Source organism: Sesamum indicum, linkage group LG11, assembly GCF_026168435.1.
Source record: "Sesamum indicum cultivar Baizhima isolate 11 linkage group LG11, ASM2616843v1, whole genome shotgun sequence".
NCBI classification, from domain to species: domain Eukaryota; kingdom Viridiplantae; phylum Streptophyta; class Magnoliopsida; order Lamiales; family Pedaliaceae; genus Sesamum; species Sesamum indicum.
Genome location: NC_142667.1, coordinates 6,825,164 through 6,847,591, shown reverse-complemented (window position 1 = coordinate 6,847,591; position 22,428 = coordinate 6,825,164). Strand labels below are relative to the sequence as shown.

Genomic DNA, 22,428 nt, shown 5'->3' with positions numbered 1-22,428 from the left:
TAACTGTAATACTCTTCTCTTATATTTATCTCTTCTAATTTTATTAGCTTTTTAGTTTTATTCTTCTTCACAATCAAAACTCCCCCTAATTATTTTTATTTTTGAAGGAATTAATTTAAAATCAATCTCTGTGGATTCGACCCTACTCACACATCTACAAAAGTATTCGTAGAAATTATTTTTGGTGGATTCGACACCCATCAAATTTTAGGACAAAAGAATCAACCGACGCTTGTCCTACACTTCACGAAGAATCAACTGAACATGCTGACGCCGTTGGTAGATTTTCTGGGCAACAACAAAGGAGATAAGACCCATTTTCCAATACCTATAACTCCGGATGGAGAGATCACCCAAATTTGAGGTATGGCAATCAACCTCAAAACTTTCAAAGGGTTCCACACCAACAACCACCACCACCACCTCAAGCCAATCCCAATAATGGTATGCCTCTGGAAGATATCGTGAAGACACTCGCCTTGAGCACCCAACAATTCCAACAAGAAACCCGCTCGAGCATACAAAATTTGGAATCCCAAATGAGCCAACTACCTCCTCCGTTAGCCGTTTGGAGTCTCGAGGTAGGTTTCCTTCCCAAACTATTATTAATCCTAAGCAAAATGCAAGTGCTATTGTTTTACGCAGTGGAAAAGAGCTACAGTCCGAAATTAGCATTGAGCATGGAGACGCTCAACAAGGCACAACAGAGGAAGAGCTTGAAAAATCCAAACAAACTAGCAATGACATTTCTAAGGCATTGATGACAAAACCACCCTTCCCGGAAAGGTTTGCTAAGGGTAAAAAAGAAGGAGAAGAGAGGGAAATCTTCGAAACTTTCCGTAAAGTGGAGGTAAACATTCCATTACTTGACGCAATTAAACAAATACCCCGCTATGCCAAATTTCTCAAAGAACTGTGCACCAACAAAGTAAAGTTGAAAGGCAATGAAAGGGTAAGTATGGGGGAGAATGTGTCCGCAATTCTCCAACAAAAACTACCCCCCAAATGTGCAAAGGCCCTGATATGTTTTCTATCCCTTGTAAAATTGGTTTAATAGGTATTAAGAGAGCCATGTGTGATTTGGGTGCTTCTATAAATGTCATGCCTCTTACTATCTTTAAATCTTTGAATTTTGGTCCATTAAAAGAAATGGGTGTTGTGATTCAACTTGCTGATCATTTTATTATTTATCTTGAAGGAGTCCTTGAAGATGTTTTAGTAGAAGTTAATGAATTGGTTTTTCCTGCTGATTTCTTTGTGATAGATATGAGGAAGATAACTCCCCCAATTCTACATCTATTTTGTTAGGAAGGCCATTTCTTAAAACCGCTAGAACAAAAATTGATGTCCACAATGGTACTCTCACTATGGAATTTGATGGTGAAATTATAAGATTTAATATATATGAATCCATGCGATATCCTAGTGATGTACCTACTGCTTTCTTTTTGGATGCACTTGACCCTGTTGTGTAGGAATTGACAAATTATGATATTGAAGACCACGCAAAGTTAGTGCTAGAAAGGAGCCTCACACCCACACAAGTGCAACTTTTGGAGGACTTTATAGCACTCGATCCAAATATAGGAGAAAGCGTCTTCGAATTTGAAGCCCTTCCACCTTTACCCTCCAATCTTGCTTTCATTGAGTTGCCACAATCTCATACTAAACTTGTCCCTTCTATCTGCCTTCTTAGGAGAAAACGACACTCTACCGGTGATCATCTCTAGCAAGCTTTCCTCCTTAGAAGAGGAGAAGTTAATCCGTGTGCTTCGAGAGTTCCGAGACGCCATTGGTTGGACCATAGCCGACATCAAGGGGCTAAGCCCTTCTACGTGCATGCATAGGATTCTATTTGAAGAAGGAGCCAAACCATCACGAGAGGCACAACGTCGATTGAACCCGCCTATGATGGAAGTGGTAAAGAAAGAAATCTTAAAACTTCTTGATGCAGGTATAATCTTTCCTATTTCTGACAGTGAATGGGTAAGTCCTACTCAAGTTGTGCCTAAGAAAACGGGTATCACTGTGGTTGAAAATTCTTTTGGAAATTTGGTACCCACTCGTGTTCAAAATGGTTGGCGTGTATGTATGGATTATAGAAAACTCAATGCATCCACTAGAAAGGATCATTTTCCACTTCCTTTTATTGATCAAATGTTAGAAAGGTTAGCTGGGCGTTCTCATTATTGTTATCTTGATGGCTACTCAGGTTTTCATCAAATACCCGTGGCACCAGCCGACCAAGACAAAACAACCTTCACGTGCCCCTTTGGCACATTTGCCTACCGACGAATGCCCTTCGGTTTATGCAATGCACCCGCCACATTCCAAAGATGTATGGTAAGCATTTTTTCTGACTATGTGGAACAATTCATAGAGGTATTCATGGATGATTTTACTGTTTATGGAAATTCTTTCAATTACTGTTTGGGAAAATTGGCTAAAGTTCTTGAAAGATGCATAGAGAAGAACCTTGTGCTTAATTATGAAAAATGTCATTTTATGGTTGATCAAGGTTTGATTTTGGGGCATATCATATCTTCTAAAGGAATAGAAGTTGATCTAGCTAAAATTGATGTCATAAAATCCCTACCTTACCCCGCTAGTGTGCGGGAGATTCCCTCTTTTCTTGGTCATGCAGGATTTTATAAACGGTTCATTAAGGATTTCTCCAAGATAACTCAACCCCTGTGCAAGTTGTTGCAAAAGGATGAGACTTTCGTGTTTGATGAAGCATGCAAACTGGCATTCGACAAGTTGAAAGATTCTTTGACCTCCGCACCAATAATTCAACCTCCAAATTGGAAACTACCATTTGAGGTCATGTGTGATGCAAGCAACCATGCTATTGGCGCCGTTCTAGGCCAACGAGTTGGGAAGGACCCTCATGTCATCTACTACGCTTCAAGGATGTTAGACAACTCAAAGCAATTATACCACCACGGAAAAAGAACTATTAGCTGTTGTCTTTGCTTTAGAAAAGTTTCGTTCTTATTTGCTTGGTACTAAAGTGATTGTTTATTCTGATCATGCAGCACTTAGGTACCTCTTGTAAAAAAAAGACGCAAAGCCAAGGCTCATACGGTGGATACTCTTACTACAAGAGTTTGACTTAACCATTAAGGACAAAAAGGGGGCGGAAAATCTCGTTGCCGACCATCTCAGTCGATTAATAATCGACGAACATTCACCCCCTTTAAAAGATGAATTCCAGGATGAACAACTCCTCGCCACACAAGGAATAATCCCATAGTACGCTGATCTAGTAAATTTCCTTGCTACTAATGCTTTGCCTAATGATTTGTCTAGAGCAAAAAGAGAAAAAATTAGAAGTGATGCAAAGTACTATGTGTGGGATGATCCATATTTGTGGAAGTATTGCTCAGATCAAATCATAAGGAGGTGCGTACCCGAATCCGAAATTACATCTAGTCTTGAATTCTGTCACTCTCATGCTTGTGGGGGGCATTTTGGGCCTAAACGAACAGCACTGAAAGTGTTAGAATGTGGTTTATTTTGGCCAAATTTGTTTAAAGATTCTTATCTATTTTGCAAATCTTGTAAGAATTGCCAAATGATGGGAAATCTCGGTCCCCGTGATCAAATGCTCCTAACCTCCATACTTGTGTGTGAAATTTTTGATGTATGGGGAATTGATTTCATGGGACCATTTCCCTCATCCTTCGGTAAATCTTACATCATTCTTGGGGTAGATTATGTATCTAAGTGGAATGAAGCAAAAGCCACACGTACGGATGATGCTAAAACTGTCATAGATTTTGTGAAGACTAACATCTTTTCTCGGTATGGGATGCCTAGAGCCATCATTAGTGATCGAGGGACTTACTTTTGCAATAAGATGGTAAGTGCTTTGTTCAAAAAGTACAATGTAACTCATCGAGTCTCCACTGCCTACCACCCGCAAACAAATGGTCAAGCCAAAGTCTCCAATCGTGAGATCAAGTCCATACTTGAAAAGACGGTCAATCCCAATCGCAAGGATTGGAGCGTTCGCTTGGATGATGCGTTATGGGCTTACCGCACTGCATACAAAACTCCAATAGGTATGTCCCCGTACCGTTTAGTTTTTGGTAAACCTTGTCATCTTCCTGTTGAATTTGAACATAGGGCTTTTTGGGCAATCAAACAACTCAACATGACGATGGATGAGACGGGGTGTCAAAGAAAATTACAACTCCAAGAGCTTGAGGAAATTCGAAATGATGCTTACGAGAACTCAAGGATATATAAAGACAAGACTAAAATTTTCCATGATCAAGCCATCTCAAGAAAAGTCTTTGTTGTTGGGCAAAAAGTGCTGCTTTTTCATTCCAAACTTAAACTTTTTCCAGGTAAGCTGCGTTCTCGTTGGATTGGACCTTTTGTTGTGACTCATACTTTTCCTCATGGTGCAGTTGAAATCAAAAGTCCAACCACTCAAAAAGTGTTCAAGGTGAACGGGCATAGGCTTAAACCGTTCTACGAAGGTTTTCAATCAACCTTAGTAGACACAATACAACTCATGGAACCCACCATCACCTAGAAACACCATCCCGTCTAGCCAAAGACGTTAAAGAAAGGTGCTTCTTGGGAGGCAACCCATGTCCTTTTTTCTTTTTCTCAGTTATTTATTTCTCTCTCATCTATCCTCTTGTGAATGTTGTGATACCACTAAAATCGAATTTACACGTCAAAAGGTATGAGCATCCACAAGGGACTCTCCTTCTCATTCAAGGTCTCACAATTCTCGAGCTCCCCCAGTTCCACTACCTACCCCCGAATCACTAAGGGACGCTCTCTTTCTCCCTTTCTCTTATTTTATCATCCTAGATATGCATGCTTACCACATTGGGGACAATGTGGAATTAAGTGGGGGGAGGGTGTTTTGATTGCTTTGATAGAAAATGAGTCTTGGTGGATTAATTATTTTGATTGATGCTTGCTACCCCTTCCATAATTGTTGAAGCAAATATCACTTTATCTTGTCCTCACACTAGCTTTATGATCAAAGACTTAGGCTAATCAAGTAATAATTTGGTAATGTGTGATAAGAATGTGCATCTAATGACTCCTGACAACTTACGATTAAGAACTTATTTTTGCAAATGGTGATTTGATTTAAAAATTGAATGTGGAAAATTGGTGGACATAACCTACCTAGAGAGGAATTTTGAGCCTATACACTCATAAAAATCTACAATTTTTCTTTTCTCGAGAGATAATGCTTCATGATTTTGTCTTCCTAGAACCTCCTTTGAACCATATCGAGGCCACATCTTTATGCATACACTTGAAAATGATAAAGGTGCTAGGATAAAAACCCCTTTAGCTTAAAAAGACCACCTACATACAAATCCCCTTAGTAAGCCCATTTGAGCCTTATAAGCCTTAATTCCTTGTTATACAACCCCAAGTATAAACAAACTCTACCGTCTTTTTATTATCCTTATTTGGCCCTTCCAAGGACTAGTAGAGCGTCAAGGAAACAAAGATGTATTCTAAGTATATGTTTTGACATTAAGTGGGGGGATATTTCAATTATTGTAAAGGACATTTATGAGCTAACATGTCACATGAAAATCTTGTTCTATGCCTTAAAAAAAAAAAAAGAGAAAGAGAAAATGCCTTACAAAAAAAAAAGAGAAAAAGAAAAAAAAGGGAAGGCAAGAAAAAAAAAAGAAGAAAAAAATATATTTTCTCTCTTTGAAAGAAAGGCATAGTTCAAGTCGAGGAAAGTGGGACATGAAAGAGCATGAGATAGATTAATTTAGAAAAGCTTGGATTCCTACATCTATTACTTGGTGCTCTAATTTAGTTCCTTGGATCTTCACCTCAATATTTTCCTAATTCTTCCTACCCCTAAAACAAAGCCCCATTACAACCAAAATATAAGACCTGTTGATTCAAGTGTGTGCATATTTATAGGTGGTGGAGATTTTTGGTGTATAATCAAGCCTATGGTGAAGCATTTTCATAGCAAGCATTTGAGCGAAACACTCAACAACCAAAAATACTCGAGAGATTGGGAGATATGAGAGCATAGCCCACTTGTTTCCCATGTTTAGTTTTTTATGAAAATCATCTTGTGAAAATTTGTTTGAAGCTTGCTGAGTTGTCTTTTATCATATGAAGTACTATTTTTTGAACACTTAACTAGATTCTTGCTTGTTACTTTCGTCTGCGATCCATAAAGTTTGGAATGAACTTCTTCAACTATTTTATCTCTATCTCTTTGCATCGAGGATGAGCAAAGGGTTAAGTGGGGGGAAATTTGATAGGATCGCATTTTGTGCTTATTTTATATAATATTTTAGCCAATTTTGTGACCAAATGCTCCAAATTAAATATTATTTTGCAGCATTAGGACAAAAGAAATGAAAAATGAAGAAAAGCACCAAAATGAAAATTCAAACAAGACTCAAACTCAATTTTTGGCAAGAGTTTGGAGCTGCTTGGACTACCTCTGATGAAGGAAGAGTTTAACTAGAATTATAATTTTATCTCTATAAGTGTTTTAGTTCAACTAGGAATCTACTTCTAATCCTAGTAGAACGAGGTATCTAGCTATTATAAATAGGTGATGTAATTCACTTTCAGAGACAACTTTGGAACTCTTCTATTTCTCTACGTTTTTATAATATTTTCTTATTTTGCTTTTCATGCGCTCTTCTATTAGCATGTCTAGCTAATTCCCTTATTCCGGTTGAAGACTTGGTGAACGCTTAAATCCAACGGGTTGTGAGATCTAATTTGTGCTTTCTACTTTTATTCATATTGGTATTTGTGTTGTTCTCTGTGCTTTTATTACAAATAATCTGATTTATTGTCAAGAATATTTGCCTAGCCAATTGAACTTTCAAATCCGTAATTGTTTGTTTAGTTCGGTAACTAGTGGTAACACAATATAATTGATTATGTAAAATTTTCGATTATGTTGTGGGGAATGCACAATCTAACTTAAATAAATCCTTGTAGGAATTTATTGGTTAGAATTGGGCCTTTCTAGTTCTTAATGCTGTCGGTAAATTAAATGTTGAGTACGTTCCCAAGGTTGTTTACTGATTAGGGATTTAGTCAATGGACGTTCCTTGATTATCCACAAGGTAAGGAAATGTGAGGTTGTTAGGTCGTACCAATTGCCATAACCAATTTATCTATCATGAATAATTGTTATCTTTGCATCTATGATCAACCGTGGAATTAAGTGTGATCCTATCTTTAACTGGAATACTCTTCTCTTATATTTATCTCTTCTAATTTTATTAGCTTTTTAGTTTTATTCTTCTTCACAATCAAAACTCCCCCTAATTATTTTTGTTTTTGATGGAATTAATTTAAAATCAATCTCTGTGCATTCGACCCTACTCACACATCTACAAAAGTATTCGTAGGAATTATTTTTGGGGGATTCGACACCCATCAAATTTTAGGACAAAAGAATTGCAAAATGAAGAAAAGCACCAAAATGGAAATTCAAACAAGATTCAAACTCAATTTTTGGCAAGAGTTTGGAGCTGCTTGGACTACCTCTGATGAAGAAAGAGTTTAACTAGGATTATAATTTTATCTCTATAAGTCTTTTAGTTCAACTAGGAATCTACTTCTAATCCTAGTAGAACTAGGTATCTAGCTATTATAAATAGGTGATGTCATTCACTTTAAGAGACAACTTTTGAACTCTTCTATTTCTCTACGCTTTTATAATATTTTTCTATTTTGCTTTTCATGCGTTCTTCCATTAGCATGTCTAGCTAGTCTTCTCATTCCGGTTGAAGACTTGGTGAACGCTTAAATCCAACGAGTAGTGAGATCTAATTTATGCTTTCTACTTTTATTCATATTGGTATTTGTGTTGTTCTCTGTGCTTTTATTACAAATAATCTGATTTATTGTCAAGAATATTTGCCTAGCCAATTGAACTTACAAATCCGTAATTGTTTGTTTAGTTCAATAACTAGTGGTAACATGGCATAATTAATTATGTAGAAGTTTTCGATTATGCTGTGGGGAATGCACAATCTAACTTAAATAAATCTTCGTAGGAATTTATTGGTTAGAATTGGGCCTTTCTAATTCTTAATGTTGTTGATAAATTAAATCTTGAGGATGTTCCCAAGGTTGTTTATTGATTAGGGATTTAGTCAATGGACGTTCCTCGGCTATCCACAAGGTAAGGAAATGTGAGGTTGTTAGGTCTTATCATTGACCATAACCAATTTATCTATCATGAATAATTGTTATCTTTGCATCTATGATCAACCGTGGAATTAAGCGTGATCCTGTCTTTAATTGGAATACTCTTCTCTTATATTTATCTTTTCTAATTTTACTAGCTTTTTAGTTTTATTCTCTTCACAATCAAAGCTCCCCCTAATTATTTTCGTTTTTGAAGGAATTAATTTAAAACCAATCTCTGTGGATTCGACCCTACTCACGCATCTACAAAAGTGTTCGTAGGAATTATTTTTGGTGGATTCGACACCCATCAAATTTGGCGCCGTTGCCGGGGATTGGTGTCTTTAAATTAATTTCTTTTTCGTGTTACTTGGTTTTATGTCACGTTCTTCTCATACAGGTGAACTTGAATTTAATCCAGAGATCGAGAAAACCGCTTGTAGACTTCGAAAAGAAACCAAGCAACATAAGGAAGAGGCTTCTACTTCTTCCAAACCAGCAACAAATTCTGAGTTAGACGTGTCCACGTCTAACGACTCTAAAGACGAAGTCATGGCCCATAATCCCAAACGAACGATCAAAGAGATGACTTCGCTTGACTTAAGTCAACAACCACTCTACATTGAATATCCTAATTTAAATGTTGATTTTGAACTTAAATCCGGTCTCATCCACTTACTTCCCATTTTTCATGGCCTTGTAGGTGAAGACCCACACAAACACCTCAAGGAATTCCATGTGGTGTGTTCCGGCATGAGATCTCAGGGAGTCACCGAAGAACAAGTCAAGCTAAGAGCCTTTCCATTCTCATTGGGAGATAAAGCAAAAGATTGGCTCTACTCTTTACATTCGGGATCTATTATTAATTGGAACGAGCTCAAGAAACTATTTCTTGAGAACTACTTCCCCGCTTCAAGGACTACAAACATCCGGAAGGAAATAAGTGGAATACGCCAATTCTCCGGTGAAAGTTTCTATGAATATTGGGGGAGATTCAAGCAATTGGTGGAGAGTTGCCCTCATCACCAAATTCCCGACCATCTTCTAATTCAATATTTTTATGAAGGGTTGTCCGAGGCAAACAGAAGCTTGGTGGATGCAGCTAGTGGAGGTGCTTTCTATGATAAAACTCCTACCGAAGCACGTAAACTAATCACAACTATGTCGGCTAATAATCAACAATTCGGTAGTAGAAACGACAACCCCCCACGAAGGGTGAACGAGGTAAGTACTTCTATTGATGAACGTTTAGATAAACTTACTTCTCTTGTTGAAATGTTTATAGGGGGAGGCATTCAACAAGTCAAGACCTATGGGATATGTACATCTTCGGGACATTGCACCAACGCTTGTCCTACACTTCACGATGATTCAACCGAACATGCTGACGCCATCGGTGGATTTTTTGAGCAACAACAAAGGAGATATGATCCATTTTCCAATACCTATAATCCCGGATGGAGAGATAACCCAAATTTGAGGTATGACAATCAACCTCAAAACTTTCAAAGATTTCCACACCAACCACCACCACCACCTCAAACCAATCCCAATAGTGGTACGCCTTTGGAGGATATCGTGAAGACACTCGCCTTGAGTACCCAACAATTCGAACAAGAAACTCGCTTGAGCATACAAAATTTAGAATCCCAAATGAGCCAACTGGCCTCCTCCGTTAGCCGTTTGGAGTCTCAAGGTAAGTTTTCCTCCCAAACTATTATTAATCCTAAACAAAATGTTAGTGCTATTACCTTGTGCAGTGAAAAAGAGTTACAACTCGAAAATAGCACTAGGCGTGGGCACGCACAGCAGCGCAAAACAGAGGATGCATTCGAAATTCCTCCAAAAGAAATTGAAAAACCCAACCAAGTCAGCGAGGACAATTCCAAGGTGTTCATGTCCAAACCCCCCTTCCTAGAGAGATTCGCCAAGTCCAAAGAGGAGGAAGAGGAAAAGGAGATTCTTGAAACTTTACTCAAAGTTGAGGTAAATATTCCCCTAATTAATGCAATTAAACAAGTACCTCGCTATGCAAAATTTCTCAAGGAATTGTGCACTAACAAATTCAAATTGAGAGATAATGAAAGGGTAAGTATGGGAGAAAATGTATCTGCCATTTTTCAAAGAAAACTACCTCCTAAATGCAATGATCCAGGTACGTTTTCTATCCCTTGCAAAATTGAAAAGATTGGAATAGAAAAAGCAATGTGTGATTTGGGTGCTTCTATCAATATTATGCCTCTTACCATTTATGAATCTTTAAATGTTGGCCCATTGAAAAAAACGGGGGATATTTTTCAACTTGCCGATCATTCCGTAGTTTACCCCGAAGGAGTTCTTGAGGATGTACTTGTGCAAGTTAATGAATTGGTTTTTCCTGCTGGTTTTTATGTGCTTGATATAAGGGGGGTATTTCTCCCAATTCTACATCCATCTTGCTAGGAAGACCATTCCTTAAAACCTCAAACACCAAAATTGATGTTGATGCCGGAATTCTCTCTATGGAATTTGATAATGAGGTTATGAGTTTTAAAATTGGTGGTGTCATGAAATATTCTAATGATGTGCATTCTATTTTTCTCACTGATTTTATTGACCCTTTGGTGCAAAAAGATGCTATGTTCGATGGTGGAGGAGCATTTCAGACAACAATTACCGAAAGTCTCACCTCGAATCCAAAAACTTACAAGAATAAAGTCTTTCATGACAAAATAAGTTCGAGAAAGAAGTCATACATGGACCGCCAAGTTCTCCTAAATCCACACCATCACCGGGTGCATTACATAGAAGAAGTGGATTTGGAGTGTCTAACTCATTTGAGTTGAGGCACAACAACGTCTAGCCAAAGACGTTAAAGAAAGGCGCTTCTTGGGAGGCAACCCATGTCCTTTTATTTTTCTCAAGTGTTTATTTCTCTTTTCTTGTGAATATTGTTATATCACTAAAATCGATTTTCGCAGGTAAAAAGGTATGAACATCCACAAGGAACTCTTCCTCTCATCCAAGATCTCACAATTCCCGAGCTCCTGCAGTTAACCCCGAATCACTAAGGGACGTTCTCTTTCTCCCTTTCTCTTATTTTATCGTCCTAGATATACATGCTTACCACATTGAGGACAATGTGGAATTAAGTGGGGGGAGGGTGTTTTGATTGCTTTGATAGAAAATGAGTCTTGGTGGATTAATCGTTTTAATTGATGCTTGCTACCCCTTCCATATTTGTTGAAGCAAATATTATTTTATCTTGTCCTCACACTAGCTTTATGATCAAAGACTTAGGCTAATCAAGTAATAATTTGGTAATGTGTGATAAGGATGTGCATCTAATGACTTCTGACAACTTACGGTTAAGAACTTATTTTTGCAAATGGTGATTTGATTTGAAAATTGAATGTGAAAAATTGGTGGACATAACCTACCTAGAGAGGAATTTTGAGCCTATACACTCATCAAAATCTACAGTTTTTCTTTTCTTGAGAGATAATGCTTCATGATTTTCTCTTCCTAGAACTTGCTTTGAACCATATTGAGGCCACATCTTTATGCATACACTTGAAAATGATAAAGGCACTAGGATAAAAAACCCCTTAGCTTAAAAAGACCACCTACATACAAATCCCCTTAGTATCCCATTTGAGCCTTATAAGCCTTAATTCCTTGTTATGCAACCCCAAGTATAAACAAACTCTACCGTCTTTTTATTATCCTTGTTTGACCCTTCCAAGGACTAGTAGAACATTAAGGAAACAAAGATGTATTTTAAGTATATGTTTTGACATTAAGTGGAGGATATCTCAATTATTGTAAAGGACGTTTATGAGCTAACATGTCACGTGACAATCTTGTTCTATGCCTTAATAGACAAAGAAAGAGAAAAAAAGAAAAAAGAAAAAAAAATACTTTAAAAAAAAAGAGAGAAACAAAAAAATCAAGGAAGGCATGAAAAAAAAAGAAAAAGAAAATTCTCTCTTTGAAAGAAAGGCATAGTTCAAGTCGAGGAAAGTGGGACATGAAAGAGCATGAGATAAATCAATTTTGAAAAGCTTGGATTCCTACATCTATTACTTGGTGCTCTAACTTAGTTCCTTGAATTTTCAACTCATTTTTTCTTATTCTTCCTACCCCCAAACCAAAGCCCCATTATAACAAAAATATAAGACCTCTTGATTCAAGTGTGTGCATATTTATAAGTGGTGTATAATCAAGCCTATGGTGAAGCATTTTCATAGCAAGCATTTGAGCGAAACACTCAACAACCAAAAATATTCGAGAGATTGGGAGATATGAGAGCATAGTCCACTTGTTTCCCATGTTTAATTTTTGATGAAAATCATCTTGTGAAAATTTGTTTGAAGCTTGCTGAGTTGTCTTTTATCATATGATGTATCATTCTTTGAACACTTAACTAGATTCTTGCTTGTTACTTTCGTCTGCGATCCATAAAGTTTGGAATGAACTTTTTCAACTATTTTATCTCTATCTCTTTGCATCGAGGACGAGCAAAGGGTTAAGTGGGGGGATATTTGATAGGATCGTATTTTGTGCTTATTTTATATAATATTTTAGCCTATTTTGTGATCAAATGCTCCTAATTAAATATTATTTTGCAGTATTAGGACAAAAGAATTGGAAAATGAATAAAAGCACCAAAATGGAAATTCAAACAAGACTCAAACTCAATTTTTGACAAGAGACTAGTAGAGCGTCAAGAAAACAAAGATGTATTCTAAGTATATGTTTTGACATTAAATGGGGGGATATCTCAATTATTGTAAAGGACGTTTATGAGCTAACATGTTACATGACAATCTTGTTCTATGCCTTAATAGACAAAGAAAGAGAGAGAGAAAAAAAATATATACTTTCAAAAAAAAAAAGAGAAAAAAAAAGAAGAAAAAATCAAGAAAAAAAAAGGAAGAAGAAAAAGAAAATTCTCTCTTTGAAAGAAAGGCATAGTTCAAGTCGAGGAAAGTGGGACATGAAAGAGCATGAGATAGATTAATTTTGAAAAGCTTGGATTCCTACATCTATTACTTGGTGCTCTAATTTAGTTCCTTGGATCTTCACCTCAATTTTTTCCTAATTCTTCCTTCCCCTAAACCAAAGCCCCATTACAACCAAAATATAAGACCTCTTGATTCAAGTGTGTGCATATTTATAGGTGGTGGAGATTTTTGGTGTATAATCAAGCCTATGGTGAAGCATTTTCATAGCAAGCATTTGAGCGAAACACTCAACAACCAAAAATACTCGAGAGATTGGGAGATATGAGAGCATAGCCCACTTGTTTCCCATGTTTAGTGTTTTATGAAAATCATCTTGTGAAAATTTGTTTGAAGCTTGCTGAGTTGTCTTTTATCATATGATGTACTATTTTTTGAACACTTAACTAGATTTTTGCTTGTTACTTTCGTCTGCGATCCATAAAGTTTGGAATGAACTTCTTCAACTATTTTATCTCTATCTCTTTGCATCGAGGACGAGCAAAGGGTTAAGTGGGGGGATATTTGATAGGATCGCATTTTGTGCTTATTTTATATAATATTTTAGCCAATTTTGTGACCAAATGCTCCAAATTAAATATTATTTTGCAGCATTAGGACAAAAGAAATGAAAAATGAAGAAAAGCACCAAAATGAAAATTCAAACAAGACTCAAACTCAATTTTTGGCAAGAGTTTGGAGCTGCTTGGACTACCTCTGATGAAGGAAGAGTTTAACTATAATTATAATTTTATCTCTATAAGTCTTTTAGTTCAACTAGGAATCTACTTCTAATCCTAGTAGAACTAAGTATCTAGCTATTATAAATAGGTGATGTAATTCACTTTCAGAGACAACTTTGGAACTCTTCTATTTTTCTACGTTTTTATAATATTTTCTTATTTTGCTTTTCATGCATTCTTCCATTAGCATGTCTAGCTAATTCCCTTATTCCGGTTGAAGACTTGGTGAACGCTTAAATCCAACTGATTGTGAGATCTAATTTGTGCTTTCTACTTTTATTCATATTGGTATTTGTGTTGTTCTTTGTGCTTTTATTACAAATAATCTGATTTATTGTCAAGAATATTTGCCTAGCCAATTGAACTTTCAAATCCGTAATTGTTTGTTTAGTTCGATAACTAGTGGTAACATAACATAATTGATTATGTAGAAGTTTTCGATTATGTTGTGGGGAATGCACAATCTAACTTAAATAAATTCTCGTAGGAATTTATTGGTTAGAATTGGGCCTTTCTAGTTCTTAATGCTGTCGGTAAATTAAATCTTGAGGACGTTCCCAAGGTTGTTTACTGATTAGGGATTTAGTAAACGGACGTTCCTTGATTATCCACAAGGTAACGAAAGGTGAGGTTGTTAGGTCGTACCAATTGCCATAACCAATTTATCTATCATGAATAATTATTATCTTTGCATCTATGATCAACCGTGGAATTAAGCGTGATCCTGTCTTTAATTGGAATACTCTTCTCTTATATTTATCTCTTCTAATTTTACTAGCTTTTTAGTTTTATTCTCTTCACAATCAAAACTCCCCTTAATTATTTTCGTTTTTGAAGGAATTAATTTAAACCAATCTCTGTGGAATTATTTTTGGTAGATTCAACACCCATCAAATTTTGGCGCCGTTGTAATCCAAGGAATGCATGAACTGATCAAACTTTTTGTTCCACTGTCCAGGAGATTGGTTTAATCCATATAAATATTTTTTGAGTAAACACACAAGTTTTGGTTTTTTCTTATCAACAAAACCATGAGGCTGAGACATATAAATTTGTTCATCTAAATTTCCATGCAAGAAAGCAGTCTTTACATCCATCTGTTTAATTCTCATTTAAATTGAGCATCTTTAGGCTTTGAAACTAAAACCCATTTACAATCAATTATAGAAGCATCTTTAGGCTTCAAAACTAAAACCTAAGTAATAATTATCTTTTAAAGCTTTTATTTCTTCATTCATAGCAGTTATCCATTTTTTGAAATTTGAACTTTCTATAGCTTCTTTATAAGAGCTAGGTTCTAAATTTTCAGCATTTAGAGCTAAGTGATAGTCTTTAAACCTAGAAGGAATCCTACGTTCCATAGGTTCTCTATCCCTCACTAATTAGTAAGTATTTGGATTTTCATTTTCAAGTTCTTTTTTGTTATTTTCGTCTTGATTTTCTTCTCTATTTACTATTTCTTCCCCTTGTTGGTTATCCTGATTGCTAGGTTCCACCTTATTAAATGTATTTTTAATATTAAAATCTTCAGTATTTTTAGAGGAAGTGTTTAAACATGACATTTCAGATTCATTAAAAATTACATCTCTGCTAACTACAACTTTAAAACCAGGTTGATTCCTGAGCCATAATCAATAAACCTGGATAATCAATAAATACACATTTTTGGGATCTAGGATCAAGTTTATCACCATTATTATGACAAAAAGCAGTACATCCAAAAATGCGCAGAGAAGAAAAATCAACATTAGAATTTGACCAAACTTTTTCAGGAATATTACCAAGTAAAGGCACAGAGGTGATATATTTATCAAATATGATGCAGTTAACAAAGCTTCACCCCAAAATTTTTTTTGGTAAACCAGAACTGATTAAAAGACATCTTACTTTGTTTAACAGAGTCCTATTCATTCTTTCAGCTACCCCATTTTGTTGAGGAGTATATGGTGTGGTTTTGTGTCTTTTAATACTATACTTATTACATAATTCAGAAAACTGTTTGTTGCAAAACTCCAAACCATTATCAGTTCTTAAAGCTTTAAGCTTATGACCAGTTTGGTTTTCAACCAGATTTTTCCAGTTCTGAAATTTTTCAAAAACATCAGATTTTTGCTTCATAAGAAAAACAAAAACTTTTCTAGAATAATTATCTATTATAGAGAGAAAATACTTATTACCCCATACTTATTCACATTAGCAGGACCCCATACATCTGCATGTACATATTCTAGGATGCTATTTGGGGAAGTGGGAGACGGGTATGAGGAAGTAGGAAAATGCACATTGTGTTGCTTTCCTAATATGCAATTATCACAAAAATTTAAAACAGAGGGTTTTTCATGCAAGAAGCCATTTTTTTGTAATAACTCAAGTCCCCTAAAATGATATGACCCAATCTTTTATGCCAAAGTTCAGATTTATTTTGTGTGAAAACATTTCCAGAAAAAGAGTCATACCTCACAGTACATAAATACAAATTTCTCTTTTTCACAGCTTTCAAAATAGTCATAGGACACTTAGAAATTTTCATAATCCCCTTACCCCATTTCCCCTCTAACCCTTCTTCTTCTAGGACAGAGTATGAAATCAGATCATGGGCAAGATCAGGGACATACCTAACATTCTTAAGGGTAATTTTTTGAACCATTTTCAAAAGTAAGACATGTATCACCATAACCAAGCACATCACATAACTTTTGATTTGCCATTGATACAAAACCTAGTCTTTCAGTTTTAAAATTCATCAAAAAATTTTTATAAGGAATCATATGAAAAGTACATCCAGAGTCCACAAGCCATTCAAATTTATTCAAAGAATTTTCAACAAAATTTACATCAGATACCATATATACTTCATCAGTTGTTTTTTCAGAAACATTAGCAGAGTCATTATTTTGAGAGTTCTTTTTAGGTTTCTTACAATCCTTAATAAAATGACCTCTACCTCCACAATTAAACACCTAAAATCCTTTTTAGTGTTTTTGTCTTCATCTCTTTTATTATTGTTATTATTGTTATATCTAGTCCTAGAAGGACTTCTTCCCCTACTTCTGCTATGACTTTTACTGTATTTTTTGAACTTAGAATTATTATTATTATTACTAGTCTTAGGTCTTCCTCTAACATAATTTACTTCATTAATACTAGAACTAGGAGTATTTGTTTTTAAATCCATTTCTTTTGATTTTAAACCACTAATAACTGTTTCTAAAGTCACATTATCACAACCATATTTTATTGTTGCCTTAACATCACCATAAGACTCAGATATAGCATTTAATAAAACTATAGGAGTATAATCATCTATATTTTTATCTCCATTCAGTTTTATGTCTTGAATTAATTTGGTGAAATCATCAATATTTTCTTCAATATTTTTAGAAAGATCAAGTTTATACCTGAAAAACTTTTCTAAAAGAAATAATTTACTTGGAAGAGATGTCTCAGTATAAAGTTCCTCAAGTTTATTCCAAAGTTCTTTAGCAGTGTTTTGTTTTCCAAGTTTTCTAATTACAGTATCAGATAAATTTAAAATGATAAAACTATATGCATACTCATCATTTTCAAGTCGTTTTTCCTCAGAAACAGTTTCAGAATATTTTCCATCAATTGCTTTAAAGACTTTTTTTGCATTAAAATGCCTTTCATTTTTTGTTGCCAAATAAAAAAATTAGATTTTCCATCAAACGGTTGTAGATTATAACCATACATTTGAGAAAAACAACAAGTTACACAGTAAAAATATCAAGCACAGGGTAATATCAGAAATACACAGAACACAAAGTATCAAACAGATTATGGAGTATAAATGAGTGGTAGTATAGTATCACAGATTTATAATAGTATATTGCAAGGGCCTTGACTGCCTCTCCACTAGAAACCCGACGGCTTCTCGAGCCCGGCCAAGGGAGTTTAACAGTAAGGGATTGGGGATCTGGGACCAAAAAATTTAAAAGTTTCAGAGTTAGAATAATATTACCGTGTGGTGTTTTTCAGGGCCAGAGACTTAACCCCACTCTGATACCACTATTGGATGTGGATCGGTCATCGGCAAGTTTATAATATAAAGAATTACTGAGACTTAAAAATACTAGAGACCTTTCTAATACAAATTACAAGAAGCCTATAGAACAGAAATAAGCTTACAAGAAATAAACCGGGGAAATGCAATAATACAGAATAAGGGGTCATTAACAGTTTCAGAATAAACGGCTCAGAGGCCTAAGACCCAGGGCCTAGAAAGGCCGAAGGCCACAACCCTGCTCACGGTTGCACAGATCTCACCAAAGCCACAAAGGCTTATAATCACAAAGGTTATACTCAAGAATCCACCAAGGATTTTCCAGTAAGGCTTTTGAACCAGAAACCACAAAGGTTTTCGCCACAGAGGCTTTAGAGATTTAGGGAGGAAGAAGACAGTAGTGTAATCTGTTCGTTAACCATGAGCCAGCAAGAACAAGCCATTTAAAGATGCTGGCTCTTAATGGCTCATTAACAACCATTGTCTAGAGAATGAAAGAACACAGAAGACGAAAAATAGGTGAAGGACCCAAAGGGTCATTTGAGAAGGGGAGAAGATGAAGACGGCGGATTAGGGTTAAGAATAGAGGGAGAAAGGATTAAATAAGAGAGCTGCCGGGTCAAACCTTTAAGTGGGCCGGGTAGGTGGATTAGTGAGGTTTGGGCCTTAGTGAATCCGGCCATCCAATGAGCAAGGCCCAATCATATTGGTTTGGGCCATTTCATTTTACACAGATACAACGGATTTACATGATTCTTGTCTCAATCATATGACATGAAGTCTCTAATGTTGGCAGAACTGAAGGAAGACTAGTCTCAACTACTCAATCACAGTAAAGTTCTGAATTTCATACAAATAAAATGGAAAAAAGAGTCATACCTCTCTAACATCCTCTATTGTGTGCGATCTTAGAGGAATATTAGCGAAAGTCTTCAAATTGAGCTTAAGCACATCTTGGACCTTGACATATCCATTTCACTCCTCATTACTAACTTCAACTCAGAAGCCATGTGCCGCAGTATATGTGTCCTTAATGGCTTTGTCAAAAACAGCTAAGTTAAAATTAAATACAAGTATCTTCACTTTAGTTTAATTCAGTTGCATAGACCAATAGCTCAATAACCCATTTTCTGTCTGTTACACCTAAAATTGATGGAATCGATAGAAGCATAATCTGAAACCCAATAAAACTCTCTTAACTTTTGAATATGTAGAAAGACACTCATCTCCTCTCAATCCAAAAACAAGAAAAAGAAAACACCTCATGTTTAAGACCCTTTTTGCAGCGAAAAGACAACCAAGTATTAAACATGGAACAAATATTAAAAATCAACAAAACAAAAAGAACTTATGTTATCTCTTTATTACTACAACAAAAATGGACACAAAACCTACATTGACACTTTTCGTTCCAAGTTTTCAACCAGTCAGCACAGCAGCAAATCAGCAAAAGAACACAACACAAGAATACACAAACCAATCTAATTCAAAACAGTCTCAGCATTTATTTACAATTTATAAATTCCCTTGAGTGAGCTCCAAAATCTTAGAAACCAACCTGACAAAACTCTTCCTTGATCGCCATCACTTCATTTTCATGAAATTTCAACTTTTCTTTTTTTTTTCCCCATTTTCTGAAAGCTTAATTTGGCAATTTTTTATCATTTTCCTTTTTCATTTCAGTGTATCAGAATCTAGTTTGACATGTGTAATCAGCATCCACCGGGGTCTTAAAAGACAACAAAACATTTTCAAAAACTTAAATAGAAAACCAAATGCATTTGTAAACTGCACACGTACTGATCTTGCACGAATTCAGCGATCTCGATATGCGATCCCGTCACAGATTGCTAACTCCTCCAAAATCAAGTATTGGGTCCCTCAAAATAAAACAAGAACAATGAGTTCGTCGGACACGTCCCCGACAATGACCCTCCGACGCTCAAGTTAGGTTGATCGAGAGAAAAGTTTGCGATCACAAAGTTCGATCTCAAAGAACGTGTAACAGTTGCCTCTAACTATGGCGTCTGGGTCTATTTATAGAGCATAACTGGATACTGTTGATTGGGCCACGTGGTCTTATCCTACTGACTAGCATCCGTGATCGGACGGCTACTGTTGTCCGGGTCTTCAAAGGCGGAGCTGGATCGGACGGCTACTGTTGTCCTTTCCGACCCGTCCGATAGAGGAAGCGTGGATCTGTAGTGAAAAGACGGTAATACCCTTAATGAAGGGTATTTTTGGCATTTCTCAGCATATTTTACTAGATACCCATCATTACTCCCTCACTTATTTAAAGTGCAATTTATTGCTCTTGAAGAAGTAGAACGGTCGCGTCCGTCGATCTCGCCCGTAGGGCGGACACGTGTCAACATCTGGCCAATCTGTCAATTTGTCTGTGGCGCGCTCCCCAGAAGAATGAACCTATAAATACGCCTTTCATTCAAATGGTTTCACTTACCCCACTTACAAGCTTCAGCGACCAGTGTTTTCAACTTCGAGTTCGCTTACGACCTGCAGCTTCTAGAGCCATCCTGTTCTAAGTTACGATGTCCTCAAGCTTTAGTTTAAATTCTGGTTCGAGCTCTCGCTCAGGGTCGTCCGCGACCCCTTTTGGGTCTGCACATGCTTCTGTTTCCACATATCCTAGAGAAGCTAAGAAGCCCCAAAAATTTAAAACTCCTCTTGATAAGCAATCCGGGCCCTCTACCCTTGAGAAGTTCCAAGATATGATAGCTAGAAATCCTTGGGAAGCCATAGTTTGTAATGTCAAAACCCCTGTTTGCAAGATTAGGGAAAAATACTACATACCTCCTGAATATGAAATTATCATTCCTAGGGCTTTTAATCGCATGCATCGTTCTCCCCCGGGTTGCTGTGCTTTTTCTATTAAAAATTTCAATGCCGGATTGAGGCTCCCTTTAGCTTTCCCTCTATCCGCTATCTTGAATAAATCAAAGATTTGTCCTGTGCAGATATCTCCTAATTTCATTTCTCATATTATTCTTTTTATCATAATAATAAAATTTTTGGGGATTAAGCCCAGTTTTGATAATTTCTGGAGCCTATATTCCTTCACCACTTTCAAACGGTCTGGAGATACTAGATTGCAGATATCTAGATACTTTAAAATCGAACGTAGGAGCTTGGCGTGATAGGTTCATTTTTGTTCGACCTCCACCCGGTATAACTTGGCCTTTTAAACTGGAATGGAGTAAATATAAACCCATTCCTAAGACAAGTGGAGGAGGGCTGGAGGGCGACCAAATAAACAGCTTAGCGTCCTATAAGTATGACCCCAAGAAGCTACTCACTGAGAAAGTGTTGCGACTGGTTCGGCTATATCTCTAGCACCCCTCCACATTCAAGAGTCTTTAGGTGACCTTTCTTATCTGATGACGTATTTCTTTGATCTTCTGTTCGAATTTACTCACTAGTCCCTCGGATCTTGCAGATAGTATAGTTATGAATCCCCACTATGCTCTGCGGTTGAAAGCGGCCGAGAATAAAGCAAAGGGAAAGCAGATCGTCCCCCCTGCTAATCCTTCTTTGACCTCGCCTGCGGCTCCAGCCCCTTCTCGTGCTCCTGTCCCTATTAGTCCCGCTCTTAACAATCCAATCCAGGTCGACAGTGAAGAAACCCCTCCCCTTTCTCTGCATGGATATAATTCATCAGATCTAGAGCTGAATTTGGATGATGACCTGAGCGAAGGTCGGAGGGACGACCCTACTGAGAAATGCGACCATGATAGTGGAGAGAAGTCGAAGAAAAGAAAGCGGGCTTCGCACAAGCAGCAGGAGAAGGCCAAGGACAAAGGACCGGTAGAGCCTTCAGGATCTTCAAAATCTTCACCATCTAGCCTGCCCGGTCTAAACAAGTGGGCGAAATCAATGGGCAGGATGGCCAGGGAAGCTGCAGATAAAGCTGAGCAGCAAGATGATCGTGATCGGTACCAGCGACTAGAGCGACTTTCTGCCTGCAGGGAGGAGATGAGAGGTGAACTGAAGGAAGACCAGGCTCATTGTATCTAAACTGAAGGGAGATCGGCTCGTTACAAAGTGGAACATCTCCACTTCTAGCTCTGTCCTTTTCACTGAGCCTGGGGAGGACTCTTGAGAGATATGCGACTCTGGAATTCTTCCTCGCGACCAAGGGTCATTGGTCATGAACACTCCTGCCCGGATAGAAGAATACGGTGCTCATGCCTTGATACAGGTAACCTGTTGTGTTCTTGGTCACGTGGTTTACTTTTTGATACTTGGTTTATTTCCTGGTTTTGATCGTTATTGTAGGTGGGCACTTTACTCTGGGTCTTGTCAATGAAGTGCATGAGCTATCGCTGGAATCACATGGTAGCCGATAAGAAAGTGAAGGAGCTTTCAGCTGAGCTAGCAGAGAGGGATAGGATGGATCAAGTTCACATCGAAGAGATGCAGACTCTGGCCGAGGAACTTCAAAAATTGAAAGACCAACTTTCAGCAGCTGAGAAGGCCAAGGAGGTCA

The 22,428-nt window shown here is 36.9% G+C and overlaps 1 pseudogene; it reads left to right on the top strand.

The window, feature by feature from the left end:
- The first annotated feature begins 760 nt into the window (after positions 1–760).
- On the top strand, positions 761–11,228 carry LOC148785056 (uncharacterized; annotated as a pseudogene).
- The last annotated feature ends 11,200 nt before the right edge of the window (positions 11,229–22,428 follow it).